Source organism: Microtus oregoni, unplaced genomic scaffold, assembly GCF_018167655.1.
Source record: "Microtus oregoni isolate MIOR12 unplaced genomic scaffold, Mior012 000045F_ref0000178, whole genome shotgun sequence".
Lineage (NCBI taxonomy): Eukaryota > Metazoa > Chordata > Mammalia > Rodentia > Cricetidae > Microtus > Microtus oregoni.
Genome location: NW_024543219.1, coordinates 439,291 through 451,551, shown reverse-complemented (window position 1 = coordinate 451,551; position 12,261 = coordinate 439,291). Strand labels below are relative to the sequence as shown.

The window sequence follows — 12,261 nt, the reverse complement described above, 5'->3', positions numbered from 1 at the left end:
GTGGCCAGCCTCCTGCACAGATGGCAGAATCCATCAGCTGATGAGAGCCCTGTGGTAGCCGGAACAGTTGCCTGCACTGCAGCACTGTGGTCCACCAGGGAGCCCAGGGACATTAATATGGATTCCGGCAGCAGCCCCAACCACAGGCCTCTGCCAGGGGTTCAGTGGTAGTACTGGCCACAGACATCAGCATGGCCCTTGGCTCCATCAGGACCTTTGAGCCACTCATGGCCCTCAGTGACTGCATGGACCACACACCTCAACATGGTACTCACATTGGCATGGCTCCCCAAGGCAGCGAAGCCTGAGGACATCACCAGTGTCAGTGTTCATTGTGGGCAGCAGCATGGGCAACCAACACCAATATGAGCTCTGGTTCACAGTGGTTCTTCTAGGAGGTCCAAGCCAGAAGGTGAACCTTTCCTCATCTCAGGCTTCCATCATTGCCCAGAGCTGGGGTGGGGGTGGGGGTGGTGCCACAACCAGGCAGCAGGTTCGGTGGCTGAGTTGACATCCATGTAAGCTTCATACAGCATCCTGCGGACCTGCTCCATTTTGCTCTTTCCTACCCCTCTATCACATATGTTTGTTGTGGTGATACTTGGACGTCTACTGGCCGCATGTGGTCCCATGGCCCCAGGAGACCTAAAGCATCTTTTAATAGTAGTATCAAAATTAATTCTTGTTTTCCCATATTAACAAATGTTAATTTATGGAAATTTTAATTCTAGGTGGGAATGACCATCATGAATTTTCATGAAATGTCCTCACAAATGTTTATAGAGAGATGTGCTTCTTATTGGACACTCTCAGTATATTGGTAGTTATAATTATAGCTAAGCCTTTGACTGACTGTAATGAAACTGCCCTAGGAAGTGACTCCCAGCATTTGCAGAGTGCTATTTTATTGTCCTGGTAGTAACTGTTCTAAAGTGTCCTCGTGCCTACTGTTGACGCTAAGCCCAGATCCTTGCATTTGATTCTTCCTGTGTTCTTTAAGCATGTGAGTAGCAGTGTTCACCAGGTCTGCTTGTAAGCTCCAGGGGTTAGAGGAGTGAAAGACGCCAAGGCAGACACTGCTCCTGTGAGCCTGTGTTCATTTGATCAACCTGCCTGGGTTGGTTGAGTTGTTGAGGTCTAGGCTCCCTCTCTACTCAATGCTTGATGACATTACGGTATCGTGCATCAGCGGACAACTCCAAATTGCGTGCTTTTAATGAAGAGCATATGCTAATCTTGCCTCAGTGTCCTCCTTAATCTCTCTTGGCCCTTCTTGATCTTTGCTACATCTAGAACTCCTTGTGTGTGACTTTTTCCTTGCAATAGGGCCTGGCTCTTTTGTCCAGGCTCTTAAACTGAAGCAGCCCTTCTCCTTTAGTCTTCCAGATAGCTCGTACTTAAGGCACTCACTACCACATGCCTGGCTGGAATTGTTTTGAGGGGCTCTCACATGATAGTTAATTTAATCTCCTTAGGAATCATCTGAGGCATGGACTGTCATCATCTCCTTTTATAGATGATGAAGCAGACCAGACTCCCTGCTTCTGTTGGGAGTAGTGAACAGAAGAGCCACGATTTAAGCCTGGCCCTGCAGCAAAGACCAAGCTTTTCAGGAGCCCGAGAAACAGGCTCCAGGCAGAGGGACATGAATCGGCTCTGATAGTAGGCAGTGGATTACATCCGGGTAGTTCCCAGTCCTGTGTAGACAGCCCATTTCATTGGAGAGACTGCTTGCTTGTGGTGATAGTTTGTGTGTGTGTGACATCTGTGCTTCCCTGGGCTCTAAATGCTCTCCTCACGTGGATATTAATTTCAGCACTGTTCAGCACAAGTCAAACTTAATTGTTCATGGTTCTCTTAACTGCTCGGATTTTCCACTCTGCCCCGAACCATAGCGCACCCTCCTTGTACAAATTTTGTGCTTTAGCTGAAACATTTTTTGAGCTAAAAAAAATTTGCACTCAAATTCCCATTCTCATGAGAGAAAAACAAGTCCATGGTTTGTGCTACAGCTGTAGAATTTAGATTCCAGTTAGCACCAACAGTAGACCTACTCTGCTTGTACAGTATTTTATATTTCTCTTCATGTTTTCCCACCAGATACTATTATTGATTCATAAGGTATATTACATGAGGGGGGTCTGCAGAGAGGTCACAACATCTGTTGTAACTCAAGAGTTGGATTTATAAGACAAGACCCACAATGGCTACTCACTTGTGTGTCTACACACAAAACAGGATGTCAGATGCTGACATTTTAGCCTTGACTTCGGGGCATCCCTGGGCTTCACTCATAGGTTGCTGAGCTTTGTGATGTATAAGCGAAGCACTTGGTGGAGACCATCTTCTTTCTCCCACAATCTCTCGTCCACCCTCCTCCAAGAACACAGTAGGTAGATAGCCAGAGTGCACGTGGGAGATGCTTTGATATCAGTTCCCTAGCGACTGACAGGCTGTGCATGGACAAGCGAGACAGATTGCAGGTGGGGTTTAAATGAAACTGGTGTGAACTCGCAGCAGTGGTATGCTAGATAAGATATGTGCTGAGAAGTGTTAAAGCTCAGAGGTTTTGGGGGTTTGGCAGGGACTTCTGGGTGCCTGCAGAAAGCAGTCTCTTGCAGAGCAAGTCTGCAGGTCACCTTCAGAAGTAGCAGGGTTAGCTGGTCACCTGACTCCAGCCAATCTTGGTCTTGACCCTAGAAGTAGCTGCACTGACAAATCCCTCTGCCTGCAACCCCAGGTCCTGTCTAGAAGGCAATCTTTCTAGTTCCCTCCCTGGGGCAGAAACCCTGGAGGAGTCTGTCCTCTCTATTGAAGGGCTTGCTGGGAGCTGGGCTCTGAAGCCTTTGTGACTGCTCCTGTTGCTGCAATGCACTCTGTAGAATGCCTTCTGCTTGCCTGTTGTGTTTCAGATGGGATGCTGCCGTGTCTTGGGGTGGGGATGGGAGTTTTGTTCCTTTGCCTCACCTGCAGCTGCACTAAGGGTTTTCAGTAGCTGAGCCTGCTCTGTGTCTCCTTTGCCCTCAGGGCTTGAGCATACCAGCCATAACAAAGTTGGGGACCACATAACTCCCCAAAGCATATTTGACTTAGTTGGCTTTACTTACTTAGGAAAAGTTCCATTTTCTTAGGTATTTTATATACTTAACTGTTTCTAAATATGATGAAGAAGATAAATAGCATGCCTTTCTCAGACTCCGTACTTCTCTGATCAAATCTGGCCTTCATTTGCTACTCTGAGGGGAAAAATGAGTTTCTAGTATAACCCTGCATGTTTCAGGGACCTGATGCCTCTGTGTGGTGTCAGAGACCCTGGATTGAGCACTCTCAGAGAGCTCAGAGGCACCTCTTGAATCCTCAGGAGCACACCACTCTTGAAAAACAGGTGCACTGGAGATCCACAGTGAGCCACCTGCTTAGCCACTCAGTCCCTCCGGCATTCGCAGCCCCTGGAGACAGAGACCATAGTGGCCTGCGGCCCAGCCATGAGAGCTCCAAGAGCTCACAGTGGTGCCTTTCTTCTGTCTCATCAGGGAAAGCCCACTGCTAGGCAGTCATGTCTCTGCTGCCCCAGCTGCCAGGCATGCACACAGCGCCCAGTGGTTCTCACAGGTGACAGCAGGCTGCCCTGAGACTGGGCCTTTCCCCTCCATGACCATGCAGCATGTTGAAAGCAGGTTTCCCCACTGAAGAAGTGTGGCAGGACAGAACTGGATTTTCCCTTCCTGGAGCTGCCATTGTATCTTGACAAAGTCGGTCTCCCTCAGTAAGATAAAATGAAATTTGACTTGAAAATACCCTCCCCTCTACTGTCTTGTGAAGGGGTGTGTGTGGCACTCGTGCATGTGGTAATGAGTCAGAGCTTCCCAGACAGGTGGGCCTTGTAGATTTTTAAATGCGTTCATAGATCATATAAAGAAGCTTATCACAAGCGCCGTATTTATTGACGAAGCCCCCCAACTGAACATGGTGTGGCTCTCTTTCTGGTTGCCATTCTAGGTAAGGCCACATCCCCCCTGCTTTGTGTGAGTGAAGGTTCTGGCTTTGTTTCCTACTCCCTGCTGAGTTTCTGTGTTACATTCAGTGTCAAATTTCTGAGTACTTTTGCCTAAGATGAAACACAAAGATAAGGCGTTTTCATTCACATTGCTGTCCTGTAAGATCCACATTGGAATGTTTTTCTTAAGTTGTACTGTGGTGAGCATGAACCGGAGCTCACTTTCCTTACTGTCGTTTTAGAGTATATATAGTTTTCTATAAAGATCAAGAGCCCTGGGCCGGCGAGTATCTGACCAGGGGAATTCTGTCCTTCCTGGGTTGCCCTGCTGTTTCCCAGCAGCAAGAAGAACAGCCCTGAGTGCTGGAGTGTTAGAAGAGAGGGCACTTGTTGGTTCCCGGCTGCTTAGCCCTGAAATAATCACACAGAAACTGTATTAATTAAATCACTGGTTGGCCCATTAGCTCTAGCTTCTTATTGGCTAACTCTTACATCTTAATTTAATCCATTTCTATTAATCTGTATATCGCCATGTGGCAGTGGCTTACCAGCAAAGTTTCAGCATGTCTGACCCTGGCAGTGGCTCCATGGCTTCTCTCTGACTCCACCCTTCTTTCTCCCAGCATTCAGTTCCATCTTCCCCGCCTACCTAAATTCTACCCTGCTATAGGTCCAAAGCAGCTTCTTTATTCATTAATGGTCATCAAGCACACAGAGGGGACTCCCACATCACTGGAGAGGTGGAGACTTTGTCAGCAGTTTGCCCCTCATGCAAGCCAGCACCCCATCCTCCCTAAGACTTAGTCCTATGCTTGTATTTGCTGTGCCTTTACTGAGTTTTTGAGTTCAGACTTTACTTCATTTTCCGTAGTTTTTACTAATTACTAAATGGTCACCATGAAAGGTCTTTTTTTGTGTGTCACCTCCCTTAGTGCCCTGTAACAAGAGTCTCTGTTTCTATAAAGAAACCTAGCCAAGGTCCACATCCTTCCACTGCTGTCTCCCTGCAGGATCTCTGACCTGAATGATCTATTGATGGGGGGTTTGTAGCATCGGCCTCGGGGGCTCCTATTTCCCCCAAGTCTGTGTCGTCTGCTCTTTTTGTGGTGTTACAGCCTAGGATCACCATTGCCATTTAGAGTCTCCTCTGGCCTCTGAATCTGTAGGGAACCCTCCTTCCTCTGGCCTCCTCTGAGCACTTTCTACTCCATGGCAAAGCCTCCCACTTCCTTACCCATGTAGCAGCAGGAGTGACCACAGTGGCCCTAGAGGAAAGACTGGCCAGAGCCCTGAACCTGCAAACAAACCTATGTGCTCTGAGTTTGGCCCTTTCTACCAACAAGCTCGGCTTTATTTTGATGTCTCTATGGCCAAGAGCAGTTTGCAGTGATAACTGATGGTGTTCTAGAAATCAGATAAGAGGAAGAATAGCAGATAAATTAGTCAATTCTCAGGAAACTGAAATTCCTTTCCCAAGTGACTCACAGGACCAATGTCTAGAAGCCCGCAAGGCCCGACCTTAAGCTGATTAAAATTCATTTACTACTTAGTATTTCTGCAGATCTTTATAGAGACAAAAATGCATCCACTTTGCCATAATTATTCTGAATCATCTCTTCTAGCACACTAGATATCATTTGTGCTCACAAAAACAAACCAAAGGATTATGGCTTAGACTCCCAAAGGTTACCCCAAAGAGATTAATAAAAGCAACTCAGATAGTTACCCTTTCTTAAAAGACCTTTTAGGATCAGGCATGGAAGACTCCCAGATCCAAGATGTGGGTCACACCATCTACCTAAACTTGGGTTCATACCATCTACCTAGAGACAGATTTACACCATCCACCCAGATGTGGGTTCATACCATCCTCCTAGATACTGAGTCACACCATCCACCCAGACATAGGTTTCCACTGTCCACCCAGAAACTATCATACTATCTTCCCAGACATGAGTTGACCCCATCCTCCCAAACAGAACGTCACATCATCCCCCCAGAGACAGGTCTACAGCATTCGTGCAGACATGGCTTCACTCCATCCCCCCTGAAATGGAACCAGGGCTCTTTGGGGAAAATGGCTGATTCTAGACCCAGAATGGGGACGACTTTGGAAGTGATCCAGGAACATCTTCAATGCCACAAAATGAGTGTGCCCAAAAGCACAGTCAGGAGTGGTAAGTGTGTCATCATTAGTGAGCTTGTGATAGAGCCCTCAGTGGCCAAAACCAGGAATCTGAGCACCTCAGTCAATAAATAGTGCCATGCCAAGGTAAAACTCGGAGCCTCAGCTGTGGATCTGTGTGTCCACACTGACATGGATGATGGAAGGACTGAATGGGCAGAACAGACGTATTCCCCTCGGAGAAGACTTCTCATGTGTGTAATCTCTCAGTACATGGCACCTCCCACTTCAGTCTGCGTGGTGTGAACCCACGCACACCACCCAGATACTGTGGGAGAGGAACAGGGGGAACTTTACTCACAAGTTTGGCAAATGGCAGGCATCTCATCCAGATGCTGATAAATTGTGAGGGCACTGTGTCCCTGAAGAGAGGTGTGCAGCCTCCATGACGTCTATCCCAAAATCACATGGTGAATTTGATCCTGAGTAGATCAGATAATCCCAACTGGGAAATCCTTCTGCCTCAGGCCTGGGCAGCGCTCAGCAAGCCTGTTAAGGTTGTGGATAAGGAGGGACATGGGAGCCTGCGGAGACAAGACTAGTGCAAGGTGTTCTGGGTGGGACTTGGGACAGAAAAAGGCACCAGATAATAACTGAGGTGATGAGAAGGCAGTATATATTTCGTCAGTTCTACTCTATTGGTCTTTTTAGTTGTAAGAAATATGCCATCACAGTGTAAGATGCTGACCACAGGGAACTGGCTAGCCCTGGACCATATCGGGCTCTGTACAGCCCAGGATTGCAGTAAATACGGATGGCCTGCTTGTGATTAGACCGAGGCTGTGATTGGGGCCACATCCTTCTGCTCCCTGGCAGCCATTCCCACTGTGGCGGGGTAGGGGAAGCAGAGGCACACAGGTTCAGTTAGAGCGACCTGACACAAATGCCACTGGGGAGAGCAGGCGCCTTGGGGACCTTGGGCATTGGGTGTACTTCTGATGGAAACCCTTGGCTGTCCAGGGCAGATGCCTAAGCAGAAGGCCGTGGTAAAGGTTAAGTTAAACCCCTGGCTGATGGAGAATGGGCATTTGGCAGGAAAAACATAAACTGAAAATATTCATGAAATAGACTCAGCGTGTCCTGGGATTTGACATTGAAGTGAGGGAGTGAGGTAAAGCTCCAGACTTTGACCCTAAAGAGGTCATTATGTTGTTATGGTAACTGAGAACTGTAGGACTGTGGGATACAGGTGAGTCAGCAGAGTATAATATATAGACACTGCAATGGAGACAAGCCAACTCTAGGTTTGTGGATCAGTCACAGTGTGGAGTTCAGAGCACGGAGCTCCAAGCCACAAAGATTCAACCCCTGTGTTGCTGAAGGAACTTAGACGGAACTGGCTCTCAGTCACCCTGCAGTGGGAAGCTTTGTTTTCAGAAGTCACGTTCATTTTCCCGTTACATAGTTCCTGCTGACCAGATGGCACATTTACTCAAATTGGGGCAGAATGTTTAGTCTGCTTTAAAAGTTTGGTGTCTTACTGATGCATCACCCAGTTATTGAGTATTGTTTTTTTGTTGTTATTGGTTTTGTTTGATAATACAGTTACTAACCTAACACAACATAACCAAACGTGCTTATTGTTTGGCTTTGCTGCTGGTGTAGTTTGTACAAGAGAAACATGATGACAGTCAAGGACCCATAAGCCCTGTCTGTCAGCAGAAATACAAATGATGTCTGAAGTAGGAAAGCTAAATAAACAGTCATTATTCAACACCAGCTTGATTGGTTTTCCCTGTTGTCAAAATGTATATGTGGCTATTTAGGAGAGGTGTTTTTACATGGTTTTTAGCACTGAAAATTAGTAGTTATTATTTCCAGTTTTAAAAACATGCAGTTAACTTTTAATCATGCAGCCCGATTAATTCACCAATATTGGCATCATGGCAGGAAGCTGGCTGGCATGTTCAGTAGGTACGTGCTGCCTTTGGATGGCTAGTATTCCCAAGTTTATTTTTTAATGTCTGTTTGCTTTTTAATTTTTTTAATCAAGTGAAATTTTCAAGAAGAGATAAGCTTTACCATATGACAAATTCTGCCTGTCTGAGCCAGCATGCGTGCCCCCGGGGATGGAGGCCCAGCTTTGGCAGATGCCAGAACATGCTCAGAGGCCCAGAACCCGGCTCCTGAGTGCCTGCCCTGAAGTTCCTGTAGTGACTTAGGAAACCTCCTCACATAGAGAATTAAACATGAAGAGCTAAGATGATTTTAGTGATAATTTTTTTTTTTAACCCAGGTCTTAATGTGTGGTGTGTGTTGGCTTGGAGGTAGTCCTATCTCCTGAGTCTGTTGTCATGCCTGGCTAGGATCAGGTGCTTTTTAAAATTTTATCTTGTCAAGCAAGACTGATGCTGGAAGTAAATCATTCTGATGGCCTGTGACAGGTTGTTCAGGAGTTCCCATAGATTGTGTTCCTCTCTGTAGTGAGGGAGGCCTCTCCTATCTCTGAACCGCCTTACCCTTTTTCTTCTGACATAATGTCCTCCAGATTGCTTTATTTTGGTCTCTGCCCTCAGTAAAGTCCGAGCTCTCTGTCGTCGTGTTCCTGGTCCTATCTACATATCATAGGACTCCGTGAGGGCCTCTGGTAGAGATTTGTTAAATGTATGGCTTTAACGTTTGAATATGCAATGTCCCCACAGGCTCCTGTTTGCATGCTTGGTTCCTACTTGGTGATGCTATTTAGGGAGCTGCAGGAAGCAGGCCACAGGGAGTGGTTCTTGGGGGATAGCAGTCCTGGTTTTTCTGTTTTCTGTACCTTGTAGTAAGCAGCTCTTTCACCACCACTCTTGCCGTTGTCCCAAGTGCAAGGGGCTAAGCAACCACAAATTGAACCTTGGAAGCTGACGCTGTTGAGTGGGGGCCTTCTCTCCCTGGTGGATCGGGCACTATGAAGATGTTAACATTTGTTTGAAGTCACTGTTAGTGTTAATACAAAGTTCTTTTCATTTGCATTTAAGTGTCCCTTTTGTTCATTTTCTGTAAATAAGAAAAATATGTCAGGGGATTGCTATTTGACTCTCTAAGCAATGGGTGTTGGACTCTGCTCCACTGTCAGGCAGACGCGAGCACCAGCCATGAACAGTCAGTCCATGGACACCTTGAGAAAACTACAGAAGAGCGCAGCCTCAGCGGGGACTATTTTAAAAGTTTGTACTAGCTATTTTGCTATTATGACCCTCCCCTGATGAATTCTAGATTACCCCACTCCATTTCCATCTAGGCCATAGGGGAGCTCTTCCCTTAATGGCTAAGAAAAGGATAGTGATTGGTGTTAAGAGGCAACACTGAGTTTGGTTCAAAACAAATGTCTGTGGTTGGTCCAAACAGCCCTTCCCATGTGTGTAAGGCTGCTAAAACTCACTGCCTGGGCCAGCAGGGAGTGCTTTCTGTGTGCAAACTCACCTGCTCTCTGCCTTCCTCTGGTAGGCACCTCCTTTTACCTGCTCAGGCGCTCCAGCGCACAGCATGTCAGGGTACCTATTCCCCCTTTCTCTACTCTGTTCTTTTTTGATCAGTATTATCAAAAAGTGGAGACCTTAAATGGGTGCTGCCATTTGGCTCTTGAAGATGCTGTGTGCTCTTTCCTTTCTGGTCTCTGTATCTGACTGCCACATATAGTTTCATTATACCAGCCAGTGTTCCAGAAGACATAGTAAAGTACATCAGTCTTTCCATTTTGTAATTTTTTCCATTGAAGACCACCAAGTCATTCTAGTAACTTAGAACTACTTAAGAAATGAGCATTAGGCCAGGCAGTAACTGTTGAGTGCATTGTGCTTTGGCACTGTAGGGCAAGAGAAGCCCTACAGTGTGCTAATCTCTTGACAGACCAAAGAGTAAAGCCTCCTCTCTCCAGAAGCTGGGAGATCAGGTCTTTCTTACACTAGCATTTGCCAGAGCCTCTACTCGCCTCCATTTCCTCCTTCTTGATACTTTTTTTGGTTTTGTTGTGGTGGGCTTGGGAGGCCGTGGTGAGGCATGCCGGTTATTGTTTGTCAACTTGACACAAAGTACAGTCACCCAGGAAGAGGGAACCCCAATGGAGAATTGCTGTCATTGGACTGGGCTATGAGTGTGTATAGGGCATTTTGTCGATTGAGGGCTCAGCTCACTGTGGACAGTGTGAGTCTGAGTTGTGTAAGAAAGCAGACTAAGCAAGCCATGGAGGTCAAGCCAGTAAGGAGTATTCCCCCATTGTCCCTGTGTCGGTTCTTCCTGTAGCTCTTACCCTGGCTTCACTCCATGATGGAATGTAATGTGGAAGCTGAAATAAACCCTTTCCTCCCCAGGTTGTTTTTGGTTAGTGTTTTATTAGCAGCCACAGAAAAGCAGAAAAACAGAGAGGTCAGTTGATTGGTTGGTCACTTTTTTAAAAAAATTTGTTTCAAATAATAGATTTTGATCATATTCTTTCTCCTCCAAGATCCTACCTACCTTCCTATCTACCCAACTTCATATTCTCTCTCTGTCTCTGTCTGTCTCTTTCTCTCTCTCTCTCTCTCTCTCTCTTTCTCTCTCTCTCTCTCTCTCTCTCTCACACACACACACACACACATAAACACACACACACAAATAAAATCAAAAAACACTTTTTTAATAAGACAAAAATAAATGAGGCAAAAAAGTACACAAAAAAATACGGGTTCCACTTTGTATTGGTCAACTATTCATTAGCATGGGAGTGTGCTTGATAGATTCTCTTCCCATCCAGTATCAATTAAAAATAGATTCTTGATTAAGGATGAGACTTTATGTCCACTTCCCCTTCTCAGTGCTGGGGTTTTGTCTGGTTGGAACCAGTGTAGGCCTTGTGTGCTGTCACGGTCCCTGTGTGTTCGTATGTGTAATGGTCCTGCTGAGTCTAGAAGAGGCTGTTTTCCTTACAGTCATCCATCACCTGGCTTTTACAATCTTCCTGCCTCCTCTTCCACTTAGATCCTGAGTCCTGAGGGGAGGAGTTTGATGAAGACATTTAGGACTGAGTGCTCCAAAGTCTCCCACTCCCTACACATTGGCCAGTTGTGGATCTCTTTGTTAATTCCATCTACTGCAAGAAGTAGCTTCTCTGATAAGGCTTGAATGGTGCTCTGATCTATTTTGTCTTATTGCTATATTCCTTTAGCAGAGTAATAGTATTAGGTTTTCCCCTAGGCCCATGATCTAGTTCAGGTTCTTAGCCACTTTTAGAAGTATCAGGAACAGGTTCCATCTCATGAAGTGGACCTTAAACCTAATCAGAAAGTAACATTTATGCTACTATTGTACTGTGTATCTTGCAGTCAAGTCTCTGTTGTAGGTCACAGTGTTTGTAGCTGGATGATACTGGAACTACTTTTTTCCTTCCTCCAGTGTAAAAAGTACCTTCTGGCATCAGGAATGCTGGTAACAAGGTGTGAGACTTCCAGTTGTCACCAACTCAGTTTCTCCGTGTTTGATGACATAAAGAAGCTGTTTTCAGTAAAAGGGCCTGCTGTCAGGTTATAGAGGTAACCAATAGCCTTGACAGTAGCCTACAATATTTGGATGGGGAGTCTGTGGGACCCCTTTGGCCAGCAACTCAACAAAATAGAACTGTTCCTGGCCCTGGAGGTGTTAACTGGTACCATAAGATATCTAGTCGAGGCATTGTCTCCCCCTTTATACAATGACTCCATTTTAAGCCTGGCAGTGGTGGCACATGCCTTTAATCCCAGCATTCGGGAGGCAGAGGCAGGTAAACTCTGTGAGTTCGAGGCCAGTCTAGTCTACAGAGCAAGTTCCAGGACAGGCTCCAAAGCTACACAGAGAAACCCTGTCTCAAAAAAACAAAGAACAAAAAAAAAAAAAAATCAAACAAACAAAACAACCCCCCCCCCCAAAAAAAAAACAAAAAAGATTGTCACACACATATCCAAAGCTTAAAAGCTAACATCTACGTGTATAACAAAACATGCGATATTTGTCTTTTTTGGTCTGGGTTTCCTCACTCAGGATGATTGTTTCTGTCTTTCTGCAAATTTCATAATTTCATTTATCTTAACAACTAAATAATATTCCAATGTGTAAATGCGTCACTGTAGTAGCTTGTTTTACTCTT

General features: G+C 45.8%; 1 protein-coding gene across 3 annotated transcripts in view; it reads left to right on the top strand.

Annotated features, from left to right (window-relative positions):
* The window catches only part of LOC121435118 (mitochondrial intermediate peptidase), a 123,685-nt gene that overhangs the window by 94,944 nt on the left and 16,480 nt on the right, over window positions 1-12,261 (top strand). The window lies entirely within an intron of this gene.